This window comes from Parasteatoda tepidariorum, chromosome 7 (genome assembly GCF_982258835.1).
Source record: "Parasteatoda tepidariorum strain Cologne lab strain chromosome 7, Ptep-v5.0, whole genome shotgun sequence".
Classification (NCBI taxonomy): Eukaryota; Metazoa; Arthropoda; class Arachnida; order Araneae; family Theridiidae; genus Parasteatoda; species Parasteatoda tepidariorum.
In genome coordinates, this window is record NC_141761.1 from 107,767,965 (window position 1) to 107,786,354 (window position 18,390).

The following is an 18,390-nucleotide window of genomic DNA, read 5'->3' on the forward strand; positions in this document are numbered from 1 at the left end:
AATCTTGTCAATCAACTTTAAATAATTAGCAATTTTTTCTTGATTAGGAAGTTGTACGAATTGCAAGGGAAACATACAACGTGCCTGGCTGATCAAGTACGTAAATTTTTTACATTGTGTTCGTTAATAACTCGAAAAAAACTCAGTTATTGTGTGTTAATGCTCAAGAAAAGAAATAATCTTCGAAGTTTCCTAATGGTGTTTTCGATTGTTACTTTTTCAAGTCTGCGACATCAAATGTTTCAGTTGAGTTAGCCGGCATCATTTATCAATGGATTAATGATGTTAGCGCGACGACGAGTGGTCCGCTTTGTCATTAGTGATCCACAAGGAGTTAAAGAGAGAGAATTGAGAAATTATGAAAAGAAATGAAGTCATGCGACAGTCTTGTTAGTCTATGCCCCTTGAGACTTGAGTACACAATCGCGTCATAATTGTGTGAGAGAATCAAAAAGTTTTACAACGTGAGTTGGTTTTTTAAAAAGATTCCATTCTTGTTACACAGTTATTTATGTACATATTTTGTTCGAGATAATGTTCTTGATATCAAGCAAACGATTTCTAAAATAGGAGTAATCTCGTAATGTCTTGATTGAAGGACAATAAGATATCAGTGTGGTGGGACGGGAATATTGAACTTGCACATCGAAACTGACAACGCGATTGATACTTTATAACAAATATTTCAACTTTCAGACTTGATTGATGAAGTTTAAAATAGAATTATGATAGCAACGAATAATATTTTAGATAACACTTTACTATCCAACAAACGATTTTTCAAATAAGTGTATTCTGATAGTGCTGTAAATAAAGAACAATAAGACACCACTTTAGTGGAACAAAAAAAATTGACTTTGCGCCGAATAGTAACAATAAAGAATACCTTGATATCAAGCAAACGATTTCGGAAATAAGTGTAATTTTGCATCGTTTTCATCAAAAGATAATAAAGCACGGAGAAATTGAATTTAACTGGCAACAGTGTTGAGCATGCTACGGCTGATAGTTGAATTCTCGAAATTGATTTATTAAGTGGTTCAAATAAATGAGGATGGTAAAAAAATATATTCTGATTGCGTGGGATAATATTGCAGTAATTTAATTCGATGCTAAATCTCTAATATCTAATTAATATCTAAGAATGGCTAAGTTTTTACTCATACATGTTTAGAAAATAGGGTTATATCAAGATATATCATGTAGGTTTATTTAAGAATCTATTGGCAAAATTGATAGGCGATAAATATAATTGATAATTGAAATTAAAAAAAAGGGCGGGAGCATTTAGTGTAAAGGTGTCATTCATTAACGAAATAATATCTATAGAAAATAAAGTTAGCTATACACTACCAGTATATTTAAGTTATTTATAGCAAAATACATTTAACCGATTTGATACAATTAATATTTAATCATTCCAAGCTTTTTGAGGAATCTATATAAATAAATAAAAGATAGGTACTTTATTTATGTCGCACTAGAGCTGCACAATGGGCTATTGACGACGGTCTGGGAAGCATCCATGAATATGAACCGCAGACATGGCATCGCAATTTTGATCCTCTGCAGAGAGGAGGGCACCCTTGCTCTGGTAGCCCGACGATAAGGAAACTCCTGGATCAAGTATTGGGATAAATATGCCTTCGTGGAGGACTTTTTCATGGAACAAACCCGCATTTGCGTTACATGGAGAGGAAAACCACGAAATCAGGTTAGCCTAACAGTAAGGGAGCTATAACCCTGAGGATATTTTACGTCAGTCCGGGTGCGGAATTACCGTCCATAAACCGGGTGCGGAATTCGAATCAACCAGTCATCGCTGGGATTCGAACCCAGCTCACCTAATTGGAAAGCGTCCGGCTTGCACGTAAAATATCCTCTGTGGTAGACGAATCATGGATTAGAGTCCCCTTGCCATCATGCTAACAATGTGAAGTTTTCTTCTTCAGGTAACGCAAGTGCGGGTCAGTTCCATCCACAACAAAACAATTCCTCCACGAATTCAAATGTGTCCTAATACTTGATCCAGGAGTTTCCTTGTCTTCTGGATTGGGTTCTAAATTACAAGTCTACGGAGTTAAACGTTAGTAGTAAACTCAAAAATTGGGTCGACTGTTCAACGACAGTTACAGAATAAAAAAATTAAAAACACTCTCCGAAAATCATGAACTAATAAAAAAATACTTATTCTAAGTAGCCATGTAGTAGTTTCTACAACGAGAAACCATCATTAAGATAGAAGTTATTGAATCTTAACTATATCCATATTTGATTAATGTGACCGCTTTTCAGCTGCTTAGCATTCCTCACTCGAAACTGCGCCCAAAATTCTACACATTTTCAACTTTATTAATCCTTCTTCACTTAAAAACGTAAACTTATTTGATTAGCATGGCGTAACCTTCAATGCACGCAGAAAAAAAGAAGCCTCTGTTTGAACTATGGTTGCTTTTCTTTGTGTCCTTAAAATGCTCTTACGTAAGTCAAGTGCAATCAAATATTTTAACTTCCAGTTTATTATTGAGATTAGTTCAATCTTGGAGAACTTTTCCTATCAACTTAATATTTAGCGAAGAGGGAGAGGCCAACATTCTTTATGCTTGACTGATTTTCTTCTATTTCGTTTTTTGAATAATTTTGAAAACAGAATAAGCATCGAAAAATACCAAATTTTAAAAGAATAATGTGCAAATAGTAAACATTTATATACACCACATACGGATTAATTAAATTATCTGCAGTGAAAATATTTTAATGGTAATATATACATATATTTTAATGATGTTTATTGTGTTTTCCAAGAGTTTTGTGTGGTATTTTGAGAGTAAATATAAAAAAAATAGTTCAATGTGCATGCAAAAGCACTGCCTTAACTTCTTGCGTGCCTGGCGCCCTTTTTGTAATAATGAAGAAATCGCTTTTGTGAAAAAAGAGATAGCGCATTTTTATATATTCTTATAGTTTTATTCATTTAGGAATTAGGCTTAAAATATGCCAAATAAGCTATTTCAAAACCAATAGATTTTAGTTAATTTGATGTAGAAATTGTTTGGGAAATAGGAATGTCTTACTTATCAGGATAAAGGATAACAATGGAATACGAAATGTTTGGGAAGTATGAATGTCTTGCTTATCAGGATAAGGAATAAAAATGAAATACAAACTGTTTGGGAAATACGAATGTCTTATTTATCAGGATAAATGATAACAATGAAATACTAATTGTTTGAGAAATAGGAAAGTGTTACTTATAAGGATAAATGAAAACAGAGAAAGAATTGTTTGTGAAGTACAAATGTCTTATTTTTCAGGATAACGGTGAAATACGAATTGCTCGTAAATAGGAATGTGTTACTTATTAGGAAAAATGATAACAATAAAATACGAATTGTTTGGGAAATACGAATGTCTTGCTTATCAGGCTAAATGATAACGATGAAATACGAATTGTTTGGATAATAGGAATCTCGTACTTACCATGATAAATTATAAAAAAGAGAGTTAAGTTGAGAGAGTTGAGTTGAGTTGAAGTATTTAAAATGAATGATAAATTATAACAATGAAAAAGGGACATCTATTTGAAAAAGGGATCTCTTCCATGAATAATATATTGGCATTTAAATGATGAAATAAACTTATTTCGTGTGTTGATAAGCTAACAATTAAACGATGAAACCTGCTGAAAATTAATAAATTTTTATTATTTGATTCTTTATTTTAAAAATTGCGTTTTTTTTCATTCCTATTTTATTTTTTCTAAATATCCTAAAGCTGAATTTATAAAACAGTCATTTAACTTTCCAAGATCATTTTTAAATTTGCTGGATTAGTCTGGTTTGGATCAAATTCTTAAATTTTCTTTTGAGTTTTTCTTCATCAAATATTTAAAAGTTTAGCATAGCATTTAGCACTTCTATTCTCAATGAAAGATTGAGAAAATAAGTAATGTAGGTTATATTTTCCAAATATTTTACAAATCTTTGTGACGTATTTATGTAATGGTGATAAAAATTCAGAAGTTAGCTGGCTTGAATGCCCTGAGTACATAGCAAAATCCAAATTCCGTAAGGTAGCCTTTATACTTTATTTTCTTCTCAAAGCCACAATGGAAAAAGTCAAATTTAACTAATGGGCTTTTATATTTATTCTTTTTCTCATGCATTAACGGCAAAAGCTAAATTTCATAATTTAAGCTTTGCATTTTTTCTTTCTCAAAGAAGCAATGGAAAAAACCACATTCCATAACTTAGCATTTATACTTTTTATTTTTCTTCTCAAGGCAATAATTCCATAATTTAGAGTTCATATTTAATTAGTTTTTCCCAAAGCAGTTATGGCAAAAGCCATGTTCTTCAAGCAAGAATTTATATTTCATTTTTCTTTCTCAATGTAACAATGGCGCAAAAGTCAAATTCCATAATTTGGCACTTACGCTTTATTTTTATTTTTGTGATATTCGATAAGCTAACCTTCATGTTTAATTCTTTTTTCTCAAAGCAATTAGGGCAAAAACTCAAATTCCATAATTTAGAATTTATATTTTGTCTTTCTTTCTCAAGGCAACAATGGCAAAAGTCAAATTCCATAATTTAGCACTTATACTCTTTTTCCCCTCAAATCAACAATGGTTTCAAGTTATATTGGAAGCGCTAACCTTCATGCTTAATTCTTTTTTCTCAAAACAATAAGGACAAAAGCCAAATTCCATAATTTAGAATTTATATTTCATTTTCCTTTCTCTAAAGCAATCATGACAAAATCCGAATTGCCTGAACAAGAATTAATATTTTCCTTTTTTTCTCAAAGCAACAATGACAAAAACCTAATTCCGTAATTTAGTCCTTATGCTTTAGTTTTTTACTCTCAAAGCAACATTGGCAAAAGTCGTACTTGACGAGTTAACCTTCATATTTTATATTTCTATCGCAAAGTAATAATGGCTAGTGGGGCAGTGAAGTCAGAACGAACCGGTACGACGCTTCGGTACGGTACTTTTCTAGTGCCGGAACGCCATTCCGGGACTTTAATTCGAGTATATTTTAGGATATTGGTCGAAAATGAAGTAAAAACAGTATGGATATTAGGGATACAAAATAAATAAGCGAGGAAAGAAGCACATACGCTATCAATTTCTAATAAATTATTACTCGAGATGACGGTGATGGAAAAAAAAATTTTTAGTTTAATTATGAATAACGTGTTTTTACTATTTCAACTCTTCCTTATTTCCTCCGGCAATCAAACAGATTTTAGTGTTTTCAGTCCCGGCCTCTCAATCGAGATTCACTTACGATTATATCGATTCGAGATTCACTTACGATTACGACTGGTGACTATATCCTATATGTTGGTATCGTAGTAAAAATATTAATTTGTGATCATAAATTATGTTCTCTTTCTTTTACTTCATTCTAAACATTCATTCTAAAAGTACACATTAAGAGTGCTCAGTGCGGAACATCGAGTATATTAAGTCATGGTATTGAATTTATAGAATTATATGAATTATATAATTCTATAAAATATAGAATTTATATAAAATATAGATTCTATTTAGCAATTATAGAATTATTATGAGATTGAATTTACAGTATAGCTATTTTAGAATTATTATGAGATTGAATTTATAGTATAGCCATCACAAAATTATTATAAGATTGAATTTATAGTATTAACAATATAGAATTATTATGAGATTTAATTTATAGTATAGCAATTATAGAATTATTATGAGATTGAATTTAAGGAAAGCCATTATAGAATTATTATGACAATGAATTTATAGTATAGCACTTATAGAATCATTGTGAGATTGAATTTATAATACAGCCATTATAGAATTATTATGAGATTGAATATATAGTATAGCCCTTATAGAATTATTATGAGAATCATCCAAAAGTAACCATTATACATTTTTTTCCTTCTCAAAGTAACAAAAATGATAAAATCCAAAAATGATAAGTTCAATGTCATACTTCTATTTCTTCTTAAAGATAAACGGTCTAGGCCAAATCTGACAAATTTCCTTCATACTTTGTTTATCAAGGCAGCAAAAAAATTAGTCAATCGATTTGTTTTGTCAGACATAATTTTCCAAACAAACGACAAAAACATATAATTTGAGGAAAGATTTTAAAAATTAGGAATTTATATCATAATCTTTCAGCGTGTTTTAAAGATTGCAGGAAAAAAAAAAAAAGAATCTCTCCTATTGTCTCTAGTTGCCCTAGAAACGCAAATAGAGCACTCCATAACAAAAACAATGCATTTTCCAATTCAATATACGGAGACTATCACTTATAAACATTTTAGAACCAGACAAAACCCAAAATTGAAATCGAAATTAAAGACTTCCCCCGTATTTAAATATTCAACGATTTATGTTTGCAATTCTATAAATGAACGGTTAAAGCATAACTGTGATGATCACAAAAACATATGTTCTAATAAGTTTTCTTTTTCCTATGTGTTTACACGCGACTCGTGTGTTTTTTGGTCGTTCAAAAGATTTTTTTCGTTCTTTTTATTTATTTTTTATGAACGCGATGCCGTGCCAGGTAGTATAATGTAGGCTTTCGTTACAGTGCGTTATTCGCTATGCAAATAATGGCTGATCGTCTATACACGTTAAATATTTATTTGATAATCTCCTCCCGAGTCGTTGCACGCGAGACAAAATGCGAGCCTATTCACACAATTGATGATTCTGATTAAGTTTTGAAAAGATATATCGATTGACAGAAAAAGCCATTTTCATCGAAATATAACACGGTCACGCTTTTTACCTAATGATGGCGAATTAATTTTAAAATCGTCTGTAAAGCAACATAAAGGAAATGTTTATACGCTTATTCGCACTTTCTATAATTAATTTTGATATCGTTTTCTTTTTTTGGGTGGCATCTACTCCTGGTACCCGATATTGATATTAAAATTCAACAATCGGGCTAATGTTTGCTTATGAAAATATCTAATGACAACCGAGTTTCATTCCATTGTTGAACATTTGCAAAAGTTGATTTTATCGCCGATATTAAAATCAAAATTGGAAACACATTAACACGTTATTATGTAAATGTGAGTGGTTATTGTGTGATGTTTACTCGAAAATGAAACACTTTCACATCATTTGATTGTATTTATTCTAAGGAAAGGAAAAAAGTGGCGTCATGTTGGCTTTATTTATTTGAAAATTCATTTTGTTCTAAATTCTACTTTTTTTTCCCCACTTTATTTTTTTCTCAGTTGTTTATGGGGAATTTAATGTGAAATGCTTTAAAACACATTAAATTATCTACAGAATTTTAGCATTAAAAAAAAATAGTACTTGAACTTAGATGGAAAAAAAATATTAAATTATCTACTTTACAGATTTTTAGTATTAAAAATTAGAGTACCTGAACTTAGAGGGGAAAAAAAACGCATTAATTTATCTACAGATTTTTAGTATTAAAAAATAGAAGACCTGAACTTAGAGAATATACAGTAAATAAAGTTTAAGAAGTTAAAGCTATAAATAATAATAATAATTAAAAAAGTTAAACTTAATTAAAAGATTTTTATTTTCGTACTGCCGATATTTTTTCAAATTTTTATTGTGACTAATTGTAGAATGTTTCAACCTGTAATTTTGCTTTAAAAACAAATAAAATAAAAACAATTTTTATATTTTAAATTAAAACAGTAAGTTCAACACAAAAGTTGAAATGCAAAGCTGAAACAATTATGAAAATTAAAATATTATATTCAGACGTAAAAAAATATTATGAAAAAAAAAATTATACATTTTTTTTATTAAAATTTAAGCAATTAAAAGTTTTCAGAACACCAGGTTCAAACAATAAAAATCTTTAAATATTCACATAAACTATTAAAAAAATATTTGAAACTTGATGATGATTTTCATTTATTCGAAATTTGTTTTGTGCATGTTCAACTTTATCTTTTTTTTTCTTTCAGTTATGAAAAAACGAACTTACTGTAAAATTGTTTAATAGTATTAATCATTGTTAAATCATAAAATCAGTCTGTAATGCTGTTTATGCAACTCATAGTATTTCATGAAAAACGCAACGTTTTGTATGAAATAACGCGTAAAAATGGAGAAGAAGTGAAATAACTGACAGAATCATATAAAAATGAATGAAATATAACATAAAAGGCTTACTATTTAGTGAAGCAAACGCATTAAATTTAGTTAACAAAAATTTATGAAAATAAATGAAACAAAACGCATAAATGTATAATAAATGAAATGAATGAAAAATAAATGAAAGATGCAGTGAAAACGCATAACGGGAGTGAAATAGTATATGGAAACATATATGAAATAATTCTTCTTTTTTTACGTACTAAGTAAATTTGCAACGTGTTTAATTTTGTTCAACAATTTTTATCAGTTTTTACTGCTATGAAACACAAATTAGAATTTTCTATAAAATTGTATTATTTCTCAAAAGAAATGCAGATTAGTGGTCTCTAATGAAATTTACAAGTTCATATTCAAAAGAGATTTGATAAGAACTGCGTAAGCGGATCCAGGGATTAGCGAGCAGTACCGAATCAGAGGCAGATGTTCTGGGGAAAAATGAGAATCTCGTACAATATCAAATGCCATTCGGTACGTGATTATCAACTACTTTTACAGGAAAAAAAAACTACTTTTTTAAAAGGAAAAAAAAAAAAAAACATCCATTTAGAAAAATATTTTGTTTCCAGAAGCATTTTAAATTCTAGCTTTATTTTGTCTGCATATCAAACTAAATTTCTGAGGAGGATTAAAAGCAACATAAAATTACTCTTTTTACATAAATATTTGAAATTGCAACTTTGTCATTTGAAGAAAACTAAAGTTTTCAATGTATTCGAAATTTTTTACAATAGCCTTTCCTGTGATAATGCATACGTTCATAATTTTGAAATGAATGTGTGTATGATGTACTTAACATCAGTATGAAAATGTATGAAACAAACATTTATGAATAAATTAGAAATGGATGTGTGGATGATTTCGATACTGTAATGCACAATGTAATAAAATACAATTTAGTACAATGTAATAAAACGTGAAAGAAATGTATATGTTACGAAGAATGACCGAAATCAAGAGAATGTCGACTTTCACCATTGAATGTCAACAATCACATAGTCGCTTTAGTGAATACCGGTACTATTTATTATATCTGATTTGATATTAATTTATTCATTGATATTACTGTATTTATTCCATATTTTAATGTCTACTGAGGATAGATTAGGAGAAACATCAGTATTTGGAGTTTCGGTAAAATGTGTACCGGGTAGTGGCACTTGACTTTAAAAAACACCAGTGTAGGGTATATCGGGCAGTGGCATTGAACCTTAAAAAGACATTGTTGTAGGGTATATCGGGCAGTGGCAGTTAACTAATATATTTCGGACACTTTCCAAAGGGACTATGTGATTGTCAACATCATTCACCGATGGAAGTCAACAACTACCAATTTCTGTCATCATCATCATATATATATATATATATATATATATATATATATATATATATATATATATATATATATATATATATATATATATATATATATATATATATATATATATATATATATATATATATATATATATATATATATATATATATATGTATATTTAATGGGGAAAAAATTTGCAAAAGTAGCGAATAGGTTTTTTTATGAGAATAACATACAGAATTCAAGACAATTTAAAATTTTATTTTCTTCCAGATTTTATCTAAAAACGAATTTGTTGATAATTATCTTGTAAATGACTATTAATGTGAAATCTTACCTTAGTAACTATCATTATTTATTGAGCTTCAAAGTAAATAAAAATTAAAAGATCACTAAGAAATAAAAGAATGTACGAAAGAAAAAATAAATGGAGAAAACAAGAATAAAAATAAGAAAAATAGAATGAACTCAAAACGAAAAAAGAGAGAGAAAAAAAATTATCATGAAAAAAACATTCAAAACACAACAACAACATTTAAAATACATTTCTGTTTTTAAGAAGCAATTGTATCCATAAAAATTATCTTTTCAATTCCTTTATTCATGATGAAATAATGTACATCATAAATTTATTCATCTTTAATTATGAAAATAATTTATAATTCACTTGTTTTAATAAGCGACTACATGCAAATATAATTCATGCCACGAGTTTTTTCAATAATAATTAATCGAATTACGTAGCTTAACAGCAGTTTTCAATACTGTGAGAAACTGTTTTAATTATAAAGACAATGATTGAAGCTGAATAGTTTGAATAAAATTCAATGATACGAATTTATGAATAAAAGCGCTTGAAGAATTTATGAATAAGACTTTTCTTAAGAGATTGATAGTCAAAAATTCAAAGAGATCAGAAATTAGTTTTTACTAAAGGTTCAGTTTAAATTTAAATTTTTTTCCTTATATGTAAAGTATGTTTTTTTCTCTTGTATTTATTAATCTTGTTATTAATTATTTTTAACTCTTGTTATTAATTAATATTATCTTTATGTGGAGTTCAATATTTTAGGGTAGACTTCTAATAAGTAAATTGAGATAACAAATAACTTGCTAAAAAGATAGATAATTGATCAGAATTATTGATTAAAAAATTTATTTTTTTCTAAACATCCATTTTAGGATTATGTTTTTCAAATCATCCTTCCTTCATGAGGTACTTAATTTTTTTATCATAGTGACTTCTAATTAAAAGTTTTGATACCAATGACTAGCTTAAGGTACAGATAATTTATATTTGAGGGATGATAGACCAAACTATAAATTCTTCTCTGAAATTTAAGATTTTCTTATATGTAGAGAGATTTTTTCGACCATTTAATGTTAACTTATTTGAACTTTAGTAACGTGAGTAACGTGAAGCTCAGTTACTTAAAGTAGACTTCGAATAAGTGGATTTTGATAACCAATGATAGATAATTTATCAAAATTTTTAGAATTATATATTAAGAATATCGTTTTAGAATTATGTAAGATAATAAAAATGAAAAATAGAATTTCTTTAAAATACCTTTTTAGAGTTATAAATGATAAAAGAATTAGAATTAAAATATTTTTTTGGAATTATAAAAGATAATAGCTATAAGAATTCAAATTTCATTAAAATATCTTTTTAGAATTTTATATTACATACCTATTTCTATCAGAATTATAAATTAAAAAATATCAAGTTCTATTTTAAGAATGCATTTTTTTTCTACATGTTGATAGATAAAGTGTCATTTTTCAAACTCTTGCTCTTAATTGATTTTCCTTCTAGTTTTGACTTCGAATTAGATTTTGGTTACCAATGGTTGACTTAAGAGATGGATAATTTATCTTCAAAGTATGATAGATCATATGATAAGTCTTTCTTTAAAATCTAAAATTATATTCTTTTAATTATGCATAGAGACGCAGAAAGATTATGTATGACTTTTTCTAACATTTGCGCTTAATTTAGTTTAACATTGTGTAGACTTTTTTTATTGTATTGACTTTTAAGCGAATTTTGGTGAGCAAGGGCTAACCTAAGAGATTAAAAAAAAATTATCTTTGAAGAATATCGATCCAAAATTTACCATTTTACTAAATATTAATTTTTATCTTTTTTTTTAACCTTATGTGTTGGTAAGTATGAGTTTTTTCTAATTAATTTAATGTTTATTTTTCAGTCAAATTTAATTTTTTAGTATATTAACTAGTGTATTAAAAAGTGACAATTTTACACTAAAAAAAAAAACTTTACATTTGAAGAATGAGAGATAAAAATAAAAGTGTTTTTTTTAATTAGTATTACTCTTAGATACTAAAAAACTACATAGATTAATTCCTGGAGATACATCTCTAGAAAATAACAGATAAAAGTAAGTGTTTTTACTAAATTTATTTTTAAAGATTACATTTTTCAGTAACTAAACAGCTGCATAGGTAAATTTTTGAAGAATCAAAGATAAAAAAGTGAGTATTTATTCAAAAGTTATGCTTAAAAATTACATTTTCAGTAGCTAAAAAATTTCATCGATAGATGCGATACATATTTTTAACTCCTCTAATCAACATAATTATTTGATTGATTTATAATTCAAATCGAAATCTTGGAATTAGATTCGAGAAATAAAAGTAAGTGTTTTTGCTAAATTTTCTTTTAAAGATTACATTTTTTAATAACTAAACAACTGCATAGGGACAAATCTCTGAAGAATCAGAAATAAAAATGAGAGTGTTTTTTCTAAACTTACGTTTAAAAAGTACCTTTTTAGTAGCTGAAAAATTTCATAGATAAATACGATACCATTTTTAACACCTCTGATGAACATAACTATTTGATTGATTTATAATTCGAATCGAATTAGACTCAAGTTTTTTAGGTCGTTTTCATACCTCATTCTTAATTAAGGTTTAATCCATTTTTTCTGAATTATTATACATATTTAAAATCACGGTTTCCTTTTTCAAAACACAGCGGATAAAAGAATATTAATGCATCATTAACAAATTAAAAAAGAGAATAGGTTTTTTACTCTTCCTTTATGGAAAGAATAGTTAGTGATAAAAGTTAAGGAAGAAATAGTTAGAGATGAAAATGTGAGCACTTTTTCCAAAGTTACGTTTAAATATTGCATTTTTAATAGCTAAAAAATTTCATAGATAAATACGATACATATTTTTAACTTCTCTGGTGAGCATAACTATTTGATTAATTTATAATTCGAATTGAAATCTTCGAATTAGATTCGAGTATTTTTAAGTCGTTTTCATGCCACGTTGTATTCGTCATTCTTAAAGTTTAATCCATTTTTTCTGAATTATTATACATATTTAAAATGACGGTTACCCATTTCAAAACACAACTGTTAAAAGAATATTGATGCATCTTTAGCACATAAAAGGAAGAATAGTTGGTGATAAAAGTTAAGGAAGAATAGTTAGAGATGAAAATGTGAATACTTTTTCTGAAATTACGTTTAAATATTGCATTTTTAGTAGCTAAAAAATTTCATAGATAAATACGATACATATTTTTAGCTTCTCTGTTGAACATAACTATTTGATTGATTTATAATTTGAATCGAATTAGACTCGAGCTTTTTTTTTAGGTCGTTTTCATGCCTCGTTGTATTCGTCATTCCATTTTTACTTCATTCGCCATTTTTACTCCATTATTCTGAATTATTAAACATATTTAAAATCACGGTTTCTTATTTCAAAACACAGAGGTTAAAAGAATATAAATGCATCATTAACACATAAAGGAAAGAATAGTTTTTGTAAAAAGCTCACCCGAAACTTGAATAGAAACTCCGAAAAGATGATGATGCACTGTTGGAGACACTGGAACAGGTGAAATCCCAATTCTTCAAAGTCTTCATCAGAATCATTATCACGACTAGGCAATAAACATCACCAACACACACACACCTGCCTCTACATAAGAGAGCGATTCTGTTTTTGCCATGTCTGAAAGATTATGTCGACAAAATGCAATGACTACTTGTAAGAGCAGCTTGTAATTGCCGCGGAGTTTTAATTGAATTTTCACGCTTTTTCTCGAATGGAGATGCCTTCATTTTCTGCCCCGTTGAGACCGGAAGCGCACAATTTTTTTTATCATTATATTCGTGGCATCACTCAATTATTAAAGAATTTATTCTTTTTTTCGAAATTAGGAAGCAGTTTGTTCCGTAAATCCGTGACTTTCAACATTTTCCAACAATAACTCATTTTTATGGTAATGTATGCGGTATTATAACTTGAATTAAAAAGATCTTATAGTATAAGATAAATCTAGAATTGAAAATTTAATTGTATTGTATGCAATTTTATTTTTACAACAGACAAGAAAAATTATTTTTACATGAGGGATTATATTTATTTTGCAAAATTAGATGAGATATTGTTTTTCTTTTCCTAATTTACATTAAAAAGTTCGTTTACTGTTAGAAAATTTTGGAATTAAAAATTTAATTCTATTCTCTCCCGGCTATTGCATAAAATTTTGTTTGTATTGCTTGTGTTTGGGAAAATTATTTCAAGTTACAATTCCTCAGATAAAATATTTATGAATTATAACTTTAAATTATTTATAACTTAACACTGTTAAATTGAAAATGATAGGTTTGCAGCCGAATAATACGAAATTTGAATGTGCGTGGCTGTAGTTCAATTCCAATGTTTGTCAACATTTTCTGTAAACAACGCCTTTTCATGATAGTGTATACTGTATTATTTTTAGTCTGGCATGAATTAAAAAGTTGTTATAGCTTTAGAAAATTCCGGAATCGAAAATATGATCACAGTTTCTCCTGTTGCTTGTATTAAACTTTTTCTATAATATTTAAGAGGACGCCATACCAAGGAAGAAACTTTTCATTGCAAATTCTTTTTTACCTTCATAACTAATTTAAAATTTAAAAGTATAGAAAATTGAGTTCAGACACACCTAGAGTAAGCCATGACGATAGAGATGTTTTTAGAGACGATAAATTAGGATTATGCAATGAAAAAATTCTTAACTAATAATTTGTTTGCATTTTGTTATTTTGAATTCTTTTTTCAGCAGCAGAAACTTAACGGCTTACTCTAGGTTTGCCTAAACTCGCTTTTTCCTTTTTTTTTCTTTTTTTTTTTTTTTTGAATTTTAAATTTGTAATGGACGTGAAAGAGAATTAGCGACGAAAAGTTTCTTAAACGACTTTCTAAATGTCTTTCAGTATTCTACAACAATAACACATTTTATTTATTTATTTATTTATTTTATTTTTGCATGCTAGTGTAACTAATCTAACATGAATTAAAATGATCTAAAGGCCATAAAAAATCCAGAGCAGGAAATATAATCATATTTTTATTTTATCACGTCACTAATATCTTGATTTAAACATTTAGTCAAAACCCTAAAAAAGTATAAATATTAGAATATGCAATATGTAACATAACATGCTTGTGAAGGTGTAAAATGTAAGAAATGAAATATTGTATTCCAAAACTTAGCTAGGAGAGAAGAAATGTAGGCAGAGAAAAATTATACAATATTATTATATACGTGATTGTGTTAGAATATTGATTTTTTGAAGTTAAAAGTATTTTAGTTAATTTTTAAAATTTTTAATGCATATAATCTTTATTGACTCAAGTATTTTTTTTTTTTTTCAGTTGAAAAACGAGGAAAAAAAAAGGATACCTAAACCTGCTAAAAATCCTTTACCTTATTGGAATAATAAATTGAAAATTTGAAAATTGGTGATTTATAAACGTAGGTGCAAATAGGATTCATAATAAAACGTGAGATGATTCCAAGTTACTGTAAATAATGAATATTTACAGTAGAAATCCTTATGTTCAAATAAATCTCAAAAACTCCACATAAGTTTCATTAAAGTGCAAAGTAATAAAAATCTTTTCAGACTGGTAAATATATAATACGAGATATTTAATATAAGATAAATATCTTTTATATTAATATTCTCGACAATATTTTACCAATTTAGACTAAATATAAAATTGATACTTTTACTGTTCAACAAAAAAAAAAAAAAAAAAAAAAAAAAAAAAAATGACGTAAAGCTTAAAAACTAAATTACCAGAATTTTTAAAAACATTTGTAATCATTTGGATTGGTTTTTAGCCTGATGAAATATATCACGCAGCGGCACATAAATTGTTCCATAAAACTTCGAATTTTGATACCCCGAGCTAGATTATCATCCGTCGTAAGCTTGTTAATTACTTTAGAAGGCAGCGGGCACGCCCATGCGGGCTATAAAATAATACACTGAATACAGAAAAGAATAAATATAGAATTACTAAACGGGAGCTTCCGGGAAAAAGTTTTCCATTTACGACTTCAACTATAGCGAAAAGGTTTCAATATTTTCCTTTGCACCAATGGTGTACGAGTCGTAATTTATAGCCCGGGTGTATTATTTTTACCCGAAAAGTGGACGTGGACACGAGTAAAAGTTTCTTTTCGAATTGAATTGCTTTTCGTTCTATTAATATTAAAAAAGAACGAACGAACGAATGTAAGCTCCACCTTCCAGCTTCCACACGCCCCGTTCATGATAGTCAGAAACATAATGAGATTTTGCAAGCTCCAATGCTGACCGACAAATTACAGGTTTCCCGAGTTTCCAGGCATAGTGGCTGTCAAAATTGCAGACTTTATGATTTCTATTCACTCTCCGAGAGCATCACGTGAGCTCGTACGCACCGACGACTTCGTACCGTCGACTTTTCATCGTTTCCAATCGCTGACTAATTGAAGAATTCGACACTAAAAAGAAGAAAAAAAACTCGTTAAGAAGAGTATTAATATATTGGTATGTGATAGATTGTGGCGACGATTAACATAATGCGAATAATTGGAGGCGAATTTTACTCCGAGAGAAATTGTTCCATTGTGGTAAAAAAACGAGATGAGTTTTAGGTTTTGAGTGATGGCGGCATTTATAGAATAAAAATGAAAATAATCGTGACTGTAATGCGGTTTGTGTGAAAGGGGTATTTTTTTTCGTAGTATCGCCAATCATTACTGTAAAAATTAGATCTTCGCCGCATCATTTGGGATTATTTTTTTTCCTGATAAATTACATCGCTGATTCATTCTAATGGATAGTTACGCATAATCTTCGAATGGATATAAGGGATGTTAGAAGTAATATTTAAAATGATATAATTTTTTTTTATTTCTGCACAGGGGTCGTACCAATATTAGGTGAGCATGGTATTGTTAATTTTTGACTTCTCCTCCCCTTTTTCAGCAAAATTAAGCAAAACGATACTCCCGCTTATGACTACTTAAGTCGCAACACCCCCTCTTGTCTTGTGCTTTCACTTTTACAGCAGCAATCTGATTTTAGAATTGAATTCAAATAAACGATTTAACTTTGTTTAAAACAAAATGTATTTTTTAATACATTTTATGAAATCTTGACTAAACTATTCTTTTGGGATCTTTTGTGTTTTCCTTCTGTGGTTAGAACTTTTGACCTCTGAAAATCATAAAAGATTTTTTTTCGTACATTTTCTTTCCCTCAAAATTTTCAAAGAGCAATTTTTTTCCAATTTTTTTCAAAATTTTGTGATGTGATTTTAATGACTTACGTAACTATTGGCCTTACCCCTTCTTGCCCCCCAACAGTCAAAATAAGCCTAAGCAAATCAAAAACTAACTTACCACTGTGTGCTTACGTAATACTTACGTTCTTACGCATGCATGTGCTTACGTAATACATCTAACAATCCATGTATTTAAAAAAAAATTCAAAATGAAAGTCAAAGAAAACGTTTTTCTTTTCCTTTCTTCCTTTTTCTTCTTTTCTTTCCTTTTTTTTTATTTTTTTTTAAAGAAATCGAAAATGTTGAGACTTTTTTCTATTTCTGCATTTTGGGGTTTTTTCAATAACTGACTAATTGAGAAATTGGCCTTTCCCAAACTGTGTTAACTTAGTTAAAAACTATGTTACAATTAATTTAGTACGTTAGCTTAGTTGCACATCATATTGAATTTAACACAGGGAGGAAAAGTTTCTACTACAGTTTGAAAAACGCCACGAAAGAGATAGTTGTTATCTAGTTTAAATAATAGTACATTAATATATTATTTATATAGATATATTAGATATATTAGATATATTAATTACATAGATATATTAATTATTATTATATTTATTAGATATATTAATTAGCTTGGATATTAATTTCCAAACTAATTAATATATCATTTTTAAGTAAGTGAGAACTAAAACTCAGCTAATGGAAGGAATTTTAACGAATTTCTTGAATTAAACTAATTGCAGTTCTCAAAAACAATTTAAGCGAAAGAGTACAGCAACATCCAATTTTATAATTATGTAATGAACTTATAAGATATCATAATCAAATCTTGTTAAAAGTGCTGCTAAAGTAACAGGTCACATACTAGATCTATACGCTACTACGAATCGAACACAGAATTCGCGATTACAAATACCTCAATGATTTTTATAATCAAATACTGTTAAGTATGAATACTCAAAACTGCTCTTAAATAACATGATATATTGATTTAAAATTCTGTTTAAAATTAAAATAAAAAAATATGAAAATAGTTACTTTTCCTTTTAAAAAACAAAAGATGTGGAAAAAAAACTGTTAAAGTTTTGGTATTACATTAAATTTGATAAGTTTCAATTCAAAATCAGATTATAATTATTTTTTTAAAAAAAAAACAGCTTTTTTTTAAAATTATTTATTTATTTATTTGTTTTCTTTTTTAATGTTATTCAGTTGTATTTTTTATTTTAAAAATTTGCATTCTAAAAACAGAAAATTAAGATGGCTTCGTTAAAATAGATAATTTATCAACTTCAGTTACGCATTTCAGTTTTTTATTTTT

The 18,390-nt window shown here is 28.0% G+C and overlaps 1 long non-coding RNA gene across 3 annotated transcripts in view; it reads right to left on the reverse strand.

Moving 5' to 3' along the window:
- LOC139425973 (uncharacterized) overlaps positions 1-13,840 on the reverse strand; it is an 86,080-nt gene extending 72,240 nt beyond the window's left edge. Inside the window, exon 1 of one of the 3 annotated variants that reach the window (XR_015435663.1) lies at positions 13,296-13,840. This is a non-coding gene — a long non-coding RNA (uncharacterized LOC139425973). The remainder of the gene's footprint in view (positions 1-13,295) is intronic. The other 2 variants (XR_015435662.1, XR_011637179.2) reach the window with 2 other exon arrangements.
- Positions 13,841-18,390: the final 4,550 nt, after the last annotated feature.